This window comes from Schistocerca americana, chromosome 6 (assembly GCF_021461395.2).
Source record: "Schistocerca americana isolate TAMUIC-IGC-003095 chromosome 6, iqSchAmer2.1, whole genome shotgun sequence".
In the NCBI taxonomy this organism is placed as follows: Eukaryota; Metazoa; Arthropoda; class Insecta; order Orthoptera; family Acrididae; genus Schistocerca; species Schistocerca americana.
Window position 1 is genome coordinate 376,229,418 of NC_060124.1, and position 18,400 is coordinate 376,247,817.

Sequence of the window (18,400 nt, forward strand, 5' to 3'; positions counted from 1 at the left end):
AGGTCAAGCAAGACTGTCTGATCTCCCGCGTGCGGGCCGGCCGTGCACAGCTGTGACTCCTGCAATGGCGGAGCGTGCGAACACACTCGTTCGAGATGATCGACGGATCACCATCAAACAACTCAGTGCTCAACTTGACATCTCTGTTGGTAGTGCTGTCACAATTGTTCACCAGTTGGGATATTCAAAGGTTTGTTCCCGCTGGGTCCCTCGTTGTCTAACCAAACACCATAAAGAGCAAAGGAGAACCATCTGTGCGGAACTGCTTGCTCGTCATGTGGCTGAGGGTGACAATTTCTTGTCAAAGATTGTTACAGGCGATGAAACATGGGTTCATCACTTCGAACCTGAAACAAAACGGCAATCAATGGAGTGGCGCCACACCCACTCCCCTATCAAGAAAAAGTTTAAAGCCATACCCTCAGCCAGTAAAGTCATGGTTACAGTCTTCTGGGACGCTGAAGGGGTTTCTGTTCGATGTCCTTCCCCATGGTCAAACGATCAACTCTGAAGTGTATTGTGCTACTCTTCAGAAATTGAAGAAACGACTTCAGTGTGTTCGTAGGCACAAAAATCTGAACGAACTTCTCCTTCTTCATGACAACGCAAGATCCTCACACAAGTCTTCGCACCTGAGAGGAGCTCACAAAACTTCAGTGGACTGTTCTTCCTCATGCACCCTACAGCCCCGATCTCGCACCGTCGGATTTCCATATGTTTGGCCCAATGAAGGACGCAATCCGTGGGAGGCACTACGCGGATGATGAAGAAGTTATTGATGCAGTACGACGTTGGCTCCGACATCGACCAGTGGAATGGTACCGTGCAGGCATACAGGCCCTCATTTCAAGGTGGCGTAAGGCCGTAGCATTGAATGGAGATTACGTTGAAAAATAGTGTTGTGTAGCTAAAAGATTGGGGAATAACCTGGTGTATTTCAATGCTGAATAAAACAACCCCTGTTTCAGAAAAAAAAAGTGTTGCATTACTTATTGAACTGCCCTCGTACTTTATGTTGTCTATAACAAGGGCGTGTGCAAATTCATTTCTCTTGTAAACGGCTCTTCATCTTTCTCCTATGTGAGATCGGATGCAATTATAATGTATTTCCTTTCATGGAAATAATTGATCAATTTGTTATATTTAATAGTGTAATTATTTCAGAATCAATTACCTTTCTCACTTCTTTCCATAAACATAATTTTCATTGTGATTTTATGATTTATAGCTGCCTATGTCATGAAGTTGGAATTGGATTATTCGATGATGAAACGACCGAACACTATGCGTGTACTGTCGTTAACACTTCTTTAATCGAAGACAGCACCCCCTTCATGAGAATAATTTGTCGATAGTTTTCTTTTTCTTATGTAAATTTCTGCGTGAGATTTCTTCTCTACTGATCGGCGCACATCATCGAACAGTGACGTCACCTGACACGCTCACTGGCTTGATGCACTCCGTATTTCTTCTGCTGATAATGGTATATTTAAATATTAGTAATATTTATTTTTCACAGTTATCAATTAACTTGTACTTCACAGTGCTTCCATGAGAAAGAAATTTTCCTTGCGGCAATGGAACGTGCTTTCTTGTCGCGATAATTATCCCATCCGAAATCATGTATCATTTGCAGTATTTTGTATCGTCGCTTGCTGAGAAACTTTTCATTGAAATATCTCAGTATCTAAGAAAGGCGAGTTTTGACCTTACGTATCCTGGTAAGCTAGGAAAGTGACAATGCCAGTTCTTCAACTACTGTGCCGCCCTACACTCTGCTTCCACTCAAGCTATGACACATGTATGCCACAGTTTGTCTACCCGCCGCCACCCAACCCCGCTTGTGTACTTGTGCCTGTTGTTGTGTTTGGAAATATTTTTGTGCACCATATCCATGATACCAACGAAACGCCAATCTAGACGGATTTGTGTCGATTTTCAATATATTACCTTTTCCGATGAAGGTCTCATTTCCTCTATGCTTGAGGCGATTTACAGTTGAGCGTCACTGTACAGAGATTGCTGTATAGTTTAATCCTAGACAAAGACCTAACATTGGCCTGGAGCGATATTTCATCAGTGACCGCTGTTCATGTTGCCACTGGCTTCTACCAAGGGTAGCTTGATAAGTGTGGTAAAAAAGCAAAAAAAAATTGTTGTTTCGTAAAAAACTCACCTTACTTCTCGACATACACTTGACCCGGTGATCCTCCAGCTTTTTCAACCAGTTGGAAAAATGGGTTCTGTCAAACTCTGTAAAATGCTCGTTGACTGCAACGGCCACTTCCTGGTGAATATAGCGGATGAAGAACAAATTCAAAGCCCAGTTCACGCACTTTCACCATTTTTTTTACCATGGTGTGTACGATGGTGCATTAGTCTGGCGGAAGACCATTTTTTCGTGCAAACCTTGCTCTTCTTCAGCCAACGCAAGTATCAGACGATCTACACTCATGCTCATAAATTAAGGATAATTGCAGAATGTGGTGCCACACAACGTGCAACTACACAAAACTGGCGCTAATAGCATAGGCACATAGGGAACACAAATGGCACAGACCTGTAAGCCCACGATATTGGTGATAAGTTGAGAAAACCGTCCAGAAACACATGTGCAATAAAACACCACCGTTTGCTACGCGTGTATCCCGACATCAATATGGGATATGATCACCGTGCACACGTACACAGGCCGCACAACGGGCTGGCGTACTCTGGATCAGGTAGTCGAGCAGCTGCTGGGGTACAGCCTCCCATTCTTACACCAGTGCCTGTCGGAGATCCTGAAATGTCCTAGGGGTTTGAAGACGTGCAGCGACACCTCGACCGACAGCATCCCAGACGTGCTCGATAGGGTTTAGGTCTGGAGAACAGGCAAGCCACTCCATTCTCCTGATATCTTCTGCTTCAAGGTACGCCTCCACGATGGCAGCTCGATGGGGCCGTGCGTTATCATCCATCAGGAGGAAGGTGGGACCCACTGCACCCCTGAAAAGGGGTGCAAAATGACGTCCCGATACACCTGACCTGTTACAGTTTTTCTGTCAAAGACATGCAGGGGTGTACGTGCACCAATCATAATTCAACCCCACACCATCAAACCACGACCTCCATACAGGTCCCTTTCAAGGACATTAAGGGGTTGGTATCTGGTTCCTGGTTCACGCCAGATGAAAACACGGAGAGAATCACAGTTCAGACTATACCTAGACTCGTCCGTCAACATAACCTGAGACCACTATTCCAGTGACCATGTACTGTGTTCTCGACACCACAGCCTCTCCTGTGACCTGGAGTTAGTGGAATGCACCTTGGAAGTCTCTGGGCGAATAAACCATGTCTGTTCAGTCGTCTGTAGACTGTGTGTCTGGAGACAACTGTTCCAGTGGCTGCGGGTAAGGTCCCGAGCAAGGCTACCTGCAGTACTCCGTGGCCATCTGCGGCCATTGATGGTGAGATATCGGTCTTCTTGTGGTTTTGTACACTGTGGATGTCCCGTACCGTAGCGCCTGTACACATTTACTGTCTGCTGAAATCGTTGCCATAATCTTGAGATCACACTTTGTGGCACACGGAGGGCCCTTGCTGCGACCTGCTGTGTTTGACCAGCTTCCAGTCGCCCCAGTATTCTACCACTCATAACGTCATCATTATGTGTTCTTTGAGCCATTTTCAACACACAGTCACCATTAGCACGTCTGAAAACGTCTGCACACTTACTTACTGCACCGTACTCTAACATGCACCAACGCACCTCTCTGTAGGTGGACTGCTGCCATCACCACCGTACGACGACCGCAGGTCTAATGCACCGCATGATCATACCCCAAGGTGATTTAAACACGCAAACCGCCCACCAGAGCGTTGTTTCACCGAGTAACAGCATTATCCTTAATTTATGAGCATGAGTGTAGCAATGAAGCATAATAAAATCCAGTTAATCTATGAGGATTATTCCTTGGGAATCCCAAGCAACAGTGCACATCATCTTACCAGCTGAAAAAAATGGTATGTGCCTCTTTCGCTGCACGTTCACCATCCTTCGTCCATTGTTTTGACTGCCGTTTTGACTCCGGCGTATAATGATGGATCCATGATTCATCAATAGTCAGAAATCGACGTAAAATGTCTTGTTAATTGTGATTAAATACTGCCAGACATTGTGTTGAAATCTTGTGCTGGATGCGCTTTTGGTCGACAGTGAGTAATCGCAGCACCCACCTCGCACACAGCTTCTTCGTAGTCTGTTCTCCGTGTAGAATATTATGCACCTGCTCAGTTGAGATACTTACAGTCTCAGTAATCACACAAATATTTATTCAGCGACCATTTATCAATTGTTTCCTTTGTTTTCTTTTGTGACCTCAATAGTACGACCGGAGCGCACTTCGTCTTCGGTGCTTGTCCAACCAAGTTTAAAGTGATCGATCCAAAAATAAATGGTCTTCAGTGATGGTGCAGAATCCGCAAGAACTTCAATTATTTTTTTTTATTTGTGCGGTAATGTAACCCTTCAAATGGCAATGTTTAATAACAGCACGAAACTCGGTTTTCTCCATTTTCAATCGCTGTCAACACACTGACCAATTCAGACGGCTCTCTACAATGGAATTCTTTCTACGATCCTTGGGATAATCAATCTTATCAACCACGATGGTACAGCAAAAAAGTTCCATTCTTTCATGGAAATTTACCAGACCTATCAAACCACCCTATATGAGAGAAATTGGAGACGTAACAGTACATTTCAGGTACGGTTTCAGCTGTACTATTATCGTCTAAATGTTACAGTACATATTGAGTACTGCACAAAGTGACGGATAAATGAGGAAACATGTTTCGTGCACTGTGTCGAATGTGGAGGGACAAACACTAAATTGTTCATTCCACGCACCCATGTCAAGAAACGGCAGCACAATCAAATTTTATAAAACTGAGAAACGTGACGGTGACTTCTGAGTGTTCCTGTGCGCATGCAAAAGCCAGGAGGAAAGAGAAACAAGAAATCACAACTTGCGCGCTAATTAGTAGTCTATTTCCGCGTCACAATCAGCAATCTTGGATTCACAAGTTCTTGAATGATTGCTAATACCGTACTATTAGATGAGTTTTTCCCCTTATCTTCACAGCACTGGGTGCTACAATTCAGGACTTTGATGTCTCTTGTAATAAATCTGTGTCAAAATACACGCCCATATTTTGTGCTTCTTCAGTGTCTCGTAACTCACCTTGAATGTACTTAACAAGTAGTTAATCAGTTGCCCAAAGTGTGCCTCAGAGATATTAACTTCTGTGGAGGATAGATACTTGTTTGCCTGTTCTTCATGTCTGGAATCCCGTCGATCAGAGATCCTCTGGTCGCTCTCATCCAGTAAACAAGGAAGTTGTGCCCCAGAATGAATTTTCACTCTTCGCCGAGGTATGTACTGACATGAAACATTCTGTTTATTTCGTGTAATAATTCGTATCATAGTGCATGATGGCTTCACCATGTAAATATTTTGATGTATAGTAATGCAACCGTCGGTCATCCGGCAGCCACAGATAAGTATTATTTCAATAAGTCTGACGTTTGCAGCACCTGCAGCACAGGCGGTACTCGAATCCGGAATCAGCAGAAAGTAAAGTTGTGATACCAGGTCTCAAGTCATGCGTGGGAAGTTCAATCGGCAGAGCATTTTTTCCAGAAAGGCAAATGTTCCGGATCTGAGTCCCGGCCCGGCCCACAGTTTTAATCTGCCAAGAAGTGTCAAGGAATCTACACTTTTCATTGATACATAAGTTACCTGGGGCTCAGTTTTGTTGGTTAGCTTAGTTTCACAGACGTGTAAGACTCCCTATCATAGCGCATGACGGCTTCACCATGTAAATATTTTGTATATATAATATTCCAACCATTGGTTAATCGGCTGCAACAAATGGGTGTTATTTATATTAGTCTGGAGTTTGCAGAGACTGCCAAATTCACTTCCTTGTGCTTGGCCGGCCGGGGTGGCCGAGCGATTCTAAGCTCTTCAGTATGGAACTGCGCGACCGCTACGGTCGCAGGTTCGAATCCTGCCTCGGGCATGGATGTGTGTGATGTCCTTAGGTTAGTTAGGTTTAAGTAGTTCTAAGTTCTAGGGGACTGATGACCTCAGAAGTTAAGTCCCAGAAGTTAAGTCCCATAGTGCTCAGAGCCATTTGAACCTTATGCTTGATGACTGAGCATGTCTGTTGCTTCATACATTAGCCTAATTTTCTCATTCTATAAAGTGATGACGGAAAGTAAGGAATTTTTACAAATAATTGTATCGTGTACGCCGTGTCAAGTGCTGGGTGTAGTGCATACTAGCGAGAAAGAGCTGGTCTACTTCAGTTGCCTTTTGATTACGTGGAGAAACACAAGGACGCCGCTGTTGGGCCTAGTTTATTCAGCTGAAAGAATACTATCTGAAGAAAGTGGTCTAATAAAGTTAAATTGTCATTGCTCTTGTATTTCATTGATTTACTGTTCTGATATTGTTTGTGGAGTACAGTGTACGGACGGTTGGCACAACTGTGCATCGGTTTTAGTTGCAGTTTGGTTTTGGGGTAAGAGCTGGTATAGAGTAACTGGTATTCTTTCACTGTGTGTTGCTATTTGTGTCCCTTAATTCATGCCCTTGTGTTGTAGCCTGAAGAGAACTAGAGAACGTCATTTTTCTTCAAAGGATTCCCATTTAAAATCCCCAAACATTTATGTTACATTTTCGTACGGTCTAAGTGACCCTATCAGGGCGTTTCTGAATTCATTCGATGCCTGCTGCCGTGGCTGCTTGATAAGAACTTCAAAACTGGAACAACATTCTAGCGCACTAGCGTGTTATATGTGATTATCTTTGCAGATGCTCTGCACTTTCCCAGAACCATTTCAGTAAATAAAATCTCCCATAAATTCTCCTCGACACTTATTTTACATGATCGTCTCATTTCGTATTGTTTCTTAGTAGTATACGCAATACTTATACGATGCTACGTCCTCACGTAGTTGTACCAAGTTGCTGTAATCAAATACTGCACATAGTTTCTGTCTCTTTTAAATCTCAGAACACCAACTTTACATTCAGTTGTTTCCAGTCAGGTGTATGGCGGGATTGTTGTTGTTCGCACCATGTTGAAACCTTCCCGTCTCCTCTATATCTCTTTTGTTACGCAACGTTCCCTTCTACAATAACCTATGAAGCCTTCTCTTAGGATTTCTATCTCTTGCTTAATAATAACTAATGGAATCTTCCCTTTGAAATTTATTCTCTTTCTCAATCTTCGCATACAAATTTAATTGCTGTTTATTAAAAGTGATTATTTCGACGAAACATAGACAGTGTCGTCGTCATGACCCTCAGTCGTTATCTGCAATAACCCAAAATTGTTCCTTACCTTTTTTACTGTTACTGGATCGCCATCTGACTGCTACATCGAACTGCTACATAAATATACTTACTCTGTTTTACTCTACTTTATTAGCTGCCGTGGGCTGTCATAATAAGTGGCTGTATTTATTACCAAAGCTGACGTTATTCTTTAATAGCAAAGCTGACGTTATTCTTCAACTAATTTGACTGACGTCACGTAATTCATAGTTAAACTTTTTCTTGACAACAATAAAATTTTCCAAAGTTTTACGTTGATGGTTTTGGGATGGATTATAATCAGTAATGTAATATTCCTGGCAAAAATTAATTATGTTCTGAATGAAATGATTTTACAAACGTTCAAATGGGATATACTTTTTACAGTAATCTTACAACTAGCATTGCGCAAACATACCTTCGGTAGTCTTGATTTTCTCAAAAAAATTATTCAATAACATTAGTTCCTCTTATGCTAATAATTAGCTGATGTCTCTGTACATCCGTATATAATCTCTTGTAAATCATAGAAGGTGGCTGGCAGGCACACCTTTCCTCTCAACCTCTCGCTTCAGACCTGCTACCGACTCGCTTCACTTCTCGCTTACTACTGACTTACTACGAACGCTGAAGTACGGTCTATCCCGCCGACAGTGCTTTATGGTGAAGACAGTCCCTGCTACCATTACAAAATGTATTAATACGCTGTCTTTCCCGCTCTTTTCTTAAAATGTATCCATACGCTGTCTCTCCCGCCCTTTTTAAAAAATTGTTCAAATGTGTGTGAAATATTATGGGACTTAACTGCTAGGGTCATCAGTCCCTAAGCTTACACGCTACTTAACCTAAATTATCCTAGGGACAAACACACACACACACATGCCCGAGGGAGGACTCGAACCTCCGCCGGAACCAGCCGCACAGTCCATGACTGCAGCGCCTTAAACCGCTCGGCTAATCCCGAGCGGCCGCCCTTTTTAAAATTATATCAATGTGCGGTCCCTCCTGCCAACAATACTTTGGTGCAGACATTCCCTGCTACCACAATTATTTCCAACATGACAAATATTAATTATTCCTACTTAATCCTATTAATAAAATATAAATATATTTCATAAATTTTGTTTTGACAATAGACAATAGAAATATACACGCCTTAGATAACCCTCCACTGGGTTTCCTTAAAATTTTCTACGTCGTTAAGTCATTTGGACTTGACGCAAGGAGAAGATTTAATTATAGAAATACGTGAAGTAATAAGTAAGTTAATGATAGAATATTTCTTTCAACAAAGCACATACATATACTGTCATATGAATTTTTTTCCTAAGTCTAACAAAGAGAATATTCAAAATAATATACATCAAAATGTACAAATAATATGAGTCCATAAGTTGGAAGTGTACATCAGGTAGTAATAGTTATTTATATCTCTAATAGTAACGGATTTCAAATAATTAGAATATAATGTTTCATTATAAATTTGTTCCTCTGGTAAAATTGGCATCTATTAGTACCATATTCAAGGAAGGGAAAAAAAAGATTTGGATATCATGGGCAAAGCACTGGCAACTGTCTGTGAATGCACTCAAAAGTCCGTTTCTTTCCCTCACATTGCACAACACCAGGATTCGCCATTTGATTCCGTCGTCTCTTTGATCCATAGTTCTAGTGTAACCAAACACTAAGTTAACCGTCGAATTTCCTGAGTTGCTGCAGCTACATCAGGTACGAGTTCCAACTCCAATTGTCCATTACTAGTGATGGTGTGCATCTTGGTATGCAAGCACCTATTGACGTACATCATGACTGTGGCGTGCATCTTGGTATGCCGACACCTCATAGAAAACATCGTAGATTGAAGTAACGTGGGTCACTATTCACTTTGTTTGTGCTCCATAACCAGGGGGATGCACAGGAATTAAGGTACAGGTATAATCATTTTGTCAAAAGGTTCACGGATATGGTTGATATCGTTATTACCAAATTTTACTTCATCTCTTTCCTCAGTGCTCATAAAAATTATCTTTACCGTATTCTTATTTTACTTTAAAAGGACAAAATATGTCACCTTGTGTGACTGTAGATAAAGTTTATAGTTTTAAATAATTACATAAAAATACATTTTTCATCTGTAGTGAATTCAGCCTACAGTACATATGACATTACGTGACAGTCAATAACATAAACAAATATTCCTGGAAATGGAATTTAGTAGTACATTTAGGCATCAACGTTTTAAACAAAATAGACAAGTACCTTTATGTAAACTGTCACTTTCTGTGACTTTAGCAGATACATTTCCTTTAAAAAAATCATAATCTGGTGCTCATATAAATAATTACATAAAGACACTGTTATATCACTTCATAGGTTGTGAATTCACAGTTTTTGAAATATGAAAGTACATTGTGACAAACTATGTCACTTTCTGTGACTTCAGTATGTTCGGTAATGTGGTCGTCAGTTACGAGCCATATTGTCAGTCGACTATAAATTATGTTTGAGTTGTGTAGCACACATCTTCATTTTTATTTAAGAGAAAACATTTGTATTTTACTCAGAGTGCGAATCGGTATGCTGACATTTGGAGTGATCTGTTTTTCCTATGTATGTATCTGATGTAAAAGATATCATGTTCAATGCAGAAAAAAAATTTCGAATAGTGAAGTCCATATAGTAAGCAGTTTAATGTGGTTTCTCCATCTGTAGTGCTGTGCTGCGTTCTATCACCTGTTATCAAAACAAACCATTGCTAAATTATATTCCTTACATACTAACATCTTCATTCTCCTCTGTCCTTTGGACCTCGTGTCATCTCTTTTCATAGCCTATAATAAAATATTCACTGTTAATAATTGTCAGTGCATGGCATGACTTCAACATCTCTCTGCATTACCTACAACAAAATATTCATGGTTAATAATAGTCAGTGCACGGCGTGACTTCAACATCTCTCTGGATCTGGAAAATCGCGTCAGCTCTCGGCATGAACTGTAAAGCATTTATCCATATTTCTCCATATTCAATACAATTAAAACTACGTTTATTTTGGTGAACTATGACAACAATACTGCATGCACGGGTTAAAGAATACATCTAATTGCTACTAGTGTATGAAAATCATTTGTACATGTTATACGTTTACATTGAAAGTAGTCCTGTTAATTGCTTCACTTACCCTACATAATGTGAAATAAATGTCCTGCGAGAACGTTTCTGAGACTGTTATTAATGCTCAGTGTAATTATCTACGGTCGAGTCGAGGCGACCTGTTGTACACGTAAACAACACATTAGTAGCTCACTGTGTTCGAGCTTGATGGAATGTGTCAAAAAGCTCATTGTTATACTCTGTCTATATGTATCCCTGTAAGAAGGTTTTTCTATTTTAAGAATTTCTTTATGTTTGACATATGATGGTTTCCTCTCGATTTTTTTGTTCTAAGGGTCTCAATGTGTACTACATTAGCGTGCGGAAAATTTCGAATTCTGTACTGTCCTGCATATAGAAGTTCAAATTTTTTGCATCGGTTCTTCCCTTTATGTGGCACATAATGGGTACGGACTAGTACTTTATCGCCAATCTCGTACTTGCGTAATCTACTTACCTGCTTCTGCTGTCTCTTCCGACGATCTGCAGCTCGTTTAATGTTCGCTAGTGTCATGTCTGTTATCTCACAATGACGAAGTCTACGCTTCTTTGGAAAAGTAATCATTTCAGTAAATTTATTCGGTGGGTCTTTATTCGTCAGTATTACAGTTGGTAAGAGCATCGTTGACTCATTAGGTATTGCATTTATTACTTCCTGACACTGTGAAATGTATTCGTCCCATGTTGTAAGCTTCCTGTGGCAATAAATTCTGCATAGTTTTCCCATCTCTTTCATTATTCTTTCTGACGGGTTAGAATAACTGTGATATCTTAATATGTAAATTGGTGTTATGTTCTTACTCTCTAACATTTGTTTCCATATGTCTGACCTAAACTGCGGTCCGTTATCTGAAATAACCTTCTGTGCATGTCCTACTATTGACAGAAAATCTTTTACAAATGCTCTTGATACTGATCTAGCTGTTGCTTTCCTTAGTGGAGAAAATGTTACAAATTTGGATGTCAGTTCTACGGCCACTATAATATAACTATAACCTTTATTGTTCCGGGGATTTGACCGAAAAGATCTACTGCTGCCATGTGTCTTAAGTTAACCGGTATGATGGGATACAGTGGTGGAATATTTGACACTGTTTATGATTTAGCTTTCTGACATTTCTTGCAGGAAGCCATAACTTTGCGAATGTGGTTTTCCATATTGTTGAAGTGACAATTTTGTCGAAGAATTAGAAAGCATTTCCTAGCTCCGTAGTGTGCGTGGCTTAGGTGCGTATACCATATCAATTTGTCTCTGATCCCTTCTGGAATGCATAAAAGTCAATTGTTGCCGTCTGGGTATGAGCGAATAAAGAGAACATTTTGATGTACAGTGTAATTACGTCTGATTTTTGCGTTGTTCTTGCTCGCCAAAGCGTTACAATCTCTTTTAGTGTTTCATTTTTCTGCTGTTCTCTCTCTATGTCCTGTAATGCTGATGATATAAAGATTTCGAAAGCTTCTTGTTTGATATACATAATACTATGGTTGTTGTGGCAGACGGTATTTTCTTTCTCTAGTCGTTTATGGTGTATAGATCTCGGTAGTGCGCCGGCAACAATATTCTGCGTGCCTGGAATGTGTACAATAGTGAAGTCGACCTCTTGTAGATATAATTTCCAACGGCTTAATCTATCTTGCGTAAGTTTTACTGATAATAAAAACTGGACTGCTCGGTGATCGGTATATACTCTGGTGTGCCTTCCATATAGATAATGACGGAATCTCTTAAATTCCCATACTACGCATAGCGTCTCTAATTCTGTTACAGAATATTTGCGCTCTGCTGGAGAAAGTACCCTGCTTGCAAACGCAATATGTTTAAAGATTGTCTTACCTTCCTCCTCTACGTCCTGGAAAATAGGTACTCCTAGCGCTGTAGTTGAACCATCTGTTGCAATGGAAAAGTTTTGTGTTGGGTCAGGTGTGTCTAGTGCTAAAATAATTAATAAGGCCTAAAAAGCTCCGTGGTTCCTTCTCATTTGTTGGCACGTCCATATCTTCCGATGTTTGCAATTTGTCAGAGTCTGGTGCAATACCTGTTTGTGAAATGATATGACCTAGAACTTTTATTGAGGCTTTCCAAATTCATATTTACGGAGGTTTATAGTTACACCGTTCTGCTCGAATGTATTCAGTAATTGATTAAGAGTGTGGTTGTGCTGTTCCCAGTTTTCTGCTGCGATTAGAATGTCATCTACTTATGTAGTAATTTTGTTTTTAAGATCCTGTGGGAGAATTGTATTCATGCCTCGTATAAAGGCTGCAGACGAAATCGTTAGTCCAAATGGAAGTTTACAAAATTGGTACATTCACCAAAGTAAAGGAATGCCGTATACTTTCGGCAATTTGGATGCAACTGGATTTGCCAAAATCCTGATTTGAGATCGAGGGTGGTATATATAGAGGTGCCATGAAACTTTTGCAATAACTCTTCTAACGTCTGTGGTTGCTCAGTTTCTGTAATGATTATTTTAGTAACCTGACGCGAGTCTAAAACTAAACGGAGTGATACATCCTTCTTTTCAGTGATGTGTAATGGATTTATGTATTGACTTGTTGCTGGTTCAATTATACTCTGATCAATCATTGCTCGTAACTCTTTCTTAACTGCTTCTGTGTGTATATGTGGGATTGGATAGTGTTTTGCTTTGAAAGTCTCGTGTGGTTTCATCTGAAATTCGTACATAAATCCTGTCATCGTTCCTGGAACATTGTTAAAAACTGTTTTATGTTCCACAAGAATATTTTCTAATTCTGTGCGTTCTGTGTCGTCTTTTGCTATACTGTCTCCCACCTTGCGTGTAATTGTCTCTAATACATTATACTCCTGTTCCTCTGCCATGTCGTTATTATGTGTATTCGTGTATAGTGTGAGATAACAATCGTTATTTTTAGAATATGCAATAATCTCGATCCTGTACATACTTTGTTCTTCTGAGGATACTGTGTTTTGAAATCTCGCTACCACTATACTGTCTTCCTTCTGTAATGTTAGGTATGACGATTTAAAGTCAATATTTGCATCGTACTGTACGAGAAAATTCATTCTTATAATTATATCAGTTGTTTAATGTGGAACTATCCAACAATATCTGTGGAAAGTTTGCCCTGCAAAAACAAACGTTAATTGTGTCTGTCTTTTGACTTCAATCCTTTTTCCTGGAAACTCTCCTTTAACTTTAGTTTTGTTTAACGGGAATACTGGGTAATCATTACTGCTATTGCATCAGTTAAACGTGTCTTCGTTAATTATGCACATTGGTGAGCCTGAATCAATTACTGCTAAAATATTTTGTGACTTTAAATTTATCTGGATTAATGGGTGGCATATAGTTTTCTGCACGGTCGGTTTTTCGTGTAACAATGTGTCTCGCACGTCGTCGAATGTAATAGCATTCTCTGCCGTTATCTTTTCTTTGTCCTTATCCATAGTGTCGTCATTTAAAGATACATCACAGGCTATTTCTAGTCATAAATATTCTGACATTTCATTTTCTGTCAGGGAGTGTTGTGTGTTTTCTATGAGCTGTACTGTTCTACCGTTTTGATTATTAGCGGTAGGTGGCGGATGAAATCTTGTGTCTGGTACATTCATATGATGACTTGGTTGTTGTGCACTGTTTGAATTTCTATGAAAATTATCATTGTAGAATGTCCTTTGCGGTCGGTGTTCGTTTTCTCTCCTTCTGTCGTTATAACTGTGGTTATACGGCGAGGCACGCGTGTTTCTCTGAAAGGGCTGACTTTGTTCGTTTTTTGTATTTTGTGGCTGAACCGTGTAATGGCTTGCATTTTCTGGGCGATGAGTCATGTGAAACTTAGACCGGTTTGGCATTTCCTGTCGTATATGTGTCATGTTAGTTGGATGGCTTTGTTGCTGTCTTGAATTGTAACGTACATTGTTATTATACTGCTGTTCAATAAATCCCTGTGTGTATTCTCGATTAAAATTTACATTTTCGCTGCGAAATCGTTTATTACGATTGTTATTGTCAAATCGTGTTTGCTCAAAATTAGCATTGTTTGTCTGGTTTGCGTTATGTCGTGAAAAGTTCTTATTAACAAACGCATTATCTGCCTGGTGTGCCTCTAGCAATTGCAGGATGTCTCTAAATGCGTACACGCTGTCCTTTTGCTGGCCTGTTAATAATGACACTTTTAATGCTCTGGGGAGTTTTGAAATACACAGCTGTATTAATGTGGATTGACTGTATGGCTCATTGAGGTATTGGTTTAGTTCAACCATATACTCGAAAAATTGTGTGATTGTTGGGAAAGTAGAACTTTCGAAATTTGGCACACTAATTAGCCGATCTTTAATGCTACTCTGTGTGGTTTCTGACCAATATGCTGCTAGAAATTCTTCCTGGAATGCTTCTACTGAAAAAAAAACTGTCTAGCGGTTGGTCGTATTCTTCTCGCTGGTTTCCCTGCACGAACTAATAATAATAAATTCTAGCTGATGTTGAACTAGCCATGACGGTGGGAGTGCCACACTGAATTGTTGGATCCAGCCCAGTATTTGCGTCCTGTAGTTTTTAAATGTTTTTTAACTTTCTCACTAAAAGGAAATGCCTGTGGTCGAAACCGTCATGTCTTTGTGTGTAATTATGGTTCAAATGGCTCTGAGCACTATGGGACTTAACATCTATGGTCATCAGTCCCCTAGAACTTAGAACTACTTAAACCTAACTAACCTAATAACCTAAGGACATCACACAACACCCAGTCATCACGAGGCAGAGAAAATCCCTGACCCCGCCGGGAATCGAACCCGGGAACCCGGGCGCGGGAAGCGAGAACGCTACCGCACGACCACGAGCTGCGGACTGTGTAATTCTGTTCGTAATGTTGTGCATATGAATTTATGTGTCTTTCCACCCGATTAAGATCTCTTACTCTCTGAAGTCTACCGACATTATATGTATTGTGCATCTGGGGCATGTCCTAATGGTGTGTGTTCTGTTGGTATTGATTGTTTGCAGTTGTTTCTTGTGTGTCAGCTATCCCTTGCTGTAAAGAATAGATTTTCTGATGCAACAAATTATTACGTGATTCTAGGTCTGTAATTATTTGTTGCACATTTGTAATTTGCGTATCTTTACTATTAGAAACCTGTTGAACTGAGACTGGTGTAGTGTCATCTGACTTACTGTCATTGTTAGTATCTAACAGGTCTATTCTTGTAGTGAGTTCGTTGATCTTTTCCGTCAATTCGTTTCGTAACTTACAATTACTTTTGGTTACTTTCTTAAAATCTGCTTTCAAATTTTCTGAGACCTGATTGATTTCTATGTGTTCTATTTTGTCAGTAAGTGTCATAACTTCTTCTGTTAAATTATCCCTAATATTCTGGATTTCAGTGTCTGTAGAAATTTTCGCCTCAATTGTTTATGATTGGATTTCCGTGAGCCTCTCTTGTATTTGATATTTGTCTCCTTAACCGTTTCAATTTCTTCCGAAATCGAGTGTATGTGATTTTCCATGTAAGTTTTTCCCTGAGCAAACACTTTCTTTTTGTCGTCCTGTCGCTGTTTAGTAATTGTTTGTAATAGTTCTTTTCGTTCTTTATCCTGCGATCGCACCAGTCTTCGGTGACGTATCAAACATTTTTCTGTGTGATTGTTAAAACGTTCATCAATGTGAGTGTTTTGTTTAGAAAATTTCTCTCTCATTGTTTCTCGTATGCTAACCGCGAATGCTTCTTGTTTATCTGTTATTTCTTGAATCTTGGCGTGTAATTCTTGGTTTGATTGTGAACATTTTTCAGCAACTACCTTGATTTCGTTTTTTAGGTCTACTGATTCTTGTGCCCGTCTGTTAAAGTTTTTATTAATGTCTTGTCATATTTGTAGCAAAAATGCCATTGTTGGATTCGTTTCAGATTGACTTCTGTGTGTATTTGTATTCGTTGTTAAAGGTTGTATATCTGTGTTCATTTGAACATCCTCAGATAACTTTGATCGTGTCACCTCCTCCGTTATTTCGGAATTTTCATCAATAAAACTGTGGTATCTGCTACGCAGATTGTGTAGCTGTGTACCGTTTGGCTCTGTTTCGGCACGTAATGGAGTCACACTATTTGACTGCATTATAGTGGTTTCGTTACTGAAATTATTATGTCTGCTGCACGTAATTTGTGACTGTGTAGTGTCTGTTGTATTTAAAAACAAATTATTTTACACTAATGTCTGATTATCAGTTGGCATTTCTGAAGTTGATCGTTCGTCAAAAGATTCCATATTATTACTACTCTCGAATGTCTGTTCACCTAACGTGTCACTATCGGGTTTCTCACACGCATTATTTCTGTCTATTCCTGAAAAGAATTTCTCGTCAGTATTTTCTACACTTTTATCACTTTGAGAACGAGTAATTATTCTGCGGGACATTGTCTATAATTAGCACACGCGACAAAATATATCACTGTTCAAAGCGGATTCAACCCTGAAAAAACACTTTTCAACGCAGAATCAATAGAGCAAACAGAATTGCCGATGGGCTGTGAATTAAAGGTATACACTTTAGTATAAGCGTAGCGCCACTTAACACTAGCTTATTCATACAATTGTCAGAGTCACTATATTCATTTTCACAGCAGATTCACTAAAGAGTCTTACTGATTGGATGTAGCCAAGTGAAACCTTCCCGTCTCCTCTATATCTCTTTTGTTACGCAACCTTCCCTTCTACAATAACCTATGAAACCTTCCCTTAGGGTTTCTATCTCTTACTTAATAATAACAAATGAAATCTTCCCTTTGAAATTTATTCTCTTTCTCAATCTTCGCATACAAAATTAATTGCTGCTTATTGAAAGTGATTATTTCGACGAAACATAGAATGTGTTTTCGTCGTGGCCCTCATTCGTTATCTGCAATAACCCAAAACTGTTTCTTACCTTTTTTACTGTTACTGGATCGCCATCTGACTGCTACATCGAACTGCTACATAAATATACTTACTCTGGTTTACTATATTAGCTGCCGGTAGGCTGTCATAATAAGTGGCTGTATTAATTACCAAAGCTGACGTTATTCTTAATTAATTTGACAGACGTTACGTAATTCATAGTTAAACTTTTTCTTGACAACAATACAATTTTCCAAAGTTTTACGTTGATGGTTTTTGGGATGGATTATATCAGTAATGCAATATTGCTGGCAAAAATTAATTATATTCTGAATGAAATGATTTTACAGACATTCAAATGGGACTTACTTTTTACAATAATCTTACAACTAGCATTGCGTAAACATACCTTCAGTAGTCTTGAATTTCTCGAAAAAGTAATTCAATAATATTTGTTCCTCTTATGATAATAGTTAGCTGATGTCTCTGTACATCAGTTTATAATCTCTTGTAAATCATAGCTGGTGGCTGGCAGACACACCGCTCCTCTCAACCTCTCGCTTCAGACCTGCCACACCGACTCGCTTCACTTCTCGCTTACTACTGACTTCCTAGGTACGCTAAAGTGCGGTCTCTCCCGCCAGCAATGCTTTCTGGTGTAGAAATCCCTGCTACCATTACAAAATGTACCAATACGCAGTCTTTCCCGCTCTTTTCTTAAAATGTATCCATACGCGGTCTCTCCCGCCCTTTTTAAAATTATATCAATGTGCGGTCTCTCCTGCCAACGATACTTTGGTGCAGACATTCCCTGCTACCACAATTATTTCCAACATGACAAATATTAATTATTCCTACTTAATCCTATTAATAAAATATAAACATCTTTCATAAATTTTGGTTTGACAATAGACAATAGAAGTATACACGTCTTACAATGTTTACCTTAGCCTGGAAGATTTTCAGATAAATGAAACAAAAGGCGCAGGCAACCGAACTGCAGCTATTGCAGTATCTGCGGCGTTC